Raw genomic sequence first — 756 nt, 5'->3', positions numbered from 1 at the left:
CCAGCCTCTGGACACCCCCCAGTGCCTCTGGACACCACCCAGTGCCTCTGACATCCCCTGTGTCTCTGACATCCCCTGTGCCTCTGGACACCCCCTGTGCCTCTGGACACTCTCCTCTCCGCACCCCTACACCCCGTGCCTCTGGACACAGGGCTTCTGTTTCCGGGGCCCAGCCCCGTGCCCTTTGCCAAAGCATATTCCAAACAGCACGTTCTGACCAAGCCCCTGGGTTCTAGGGATATTTCATGCAGGCCAAGGCCCCGGGACTGGGCCGGAGCCTTCGGGTGAGCTGCCCGGTGGGCGGGGGGCTGGGCTGGAGCCAGCCTCCCTTGAGGCGGAGGTCAGAGGCCTGCTCTCCCTGGGTAAAGCCTCGTGGCAGCTTTCCTACTTAAGAGGTCAGGCCCTTGGACGGCCCAAAGTCAGAACTGAGTTTTATTCGTTGTAGCTACTTCTTCAGTCTTGGCCTCGGGCTGCCTCTCCCTGGCCTGCCGGCCTAGTTAAACAGCTGCTCTTCCCCATCCTTCTCCCTGCTTAGCTAGGCCCAGATGCCCCTGCCCCCGGGGCGAATAGTGGGGCCCTCCTCTCATGCCTAAGGGGGTGCAGCAGAATTTGCTTCAGGCACACACATGCCTATCTTTTTTTTAAAATATTTATTTATGCATGTGTGCAAGAACTGGGGTACAGACCAGTGGTGCAGGGGGCTGAGAGGATCCACCAGAGACAGAGTGGGGAACAGAACAGGCAGATGGACTGAAA

At 59.4% G+C, this 756-nt stretch overlaps 1 protein-coding gene across 3 annotated transcripts in view; it reads right to left on the bottom strand.

The window, feature by feature from the left end:
* The window catches only part of GNAO1 (guanine nucleotide binding protein (G protein), alpha activating activity polypeptide O), a 151,318-nt gene that overhangs the window by 19,245 nt on the left and 131,317 nt on the right, over positions 1 to 756 (bottom strand). The gene's annotated exons all lie outside the window — the stretch shown is intronic.

The sequence above is a fragment of the Condylura cristata genome, unplaced genomic scaffold (genome assembly GCF_000260355.1).
Source record: "Condylura cristata isolate star-nosed mole 26May11 unplaced genomic scaffold, ConCri1.0 scaffold00039, whole genome shotgun sequence".
Taxonomy (NCBI): domain Eukaryota; kingdom Metazoa; phylum Chordata; class Mammalia; order Eulipotyphla; family Talpidae; genus Condylura; species Condylura cristata.
This window is presented reverse-complemented; position numbering and strand designations above follow the sequence as displayed.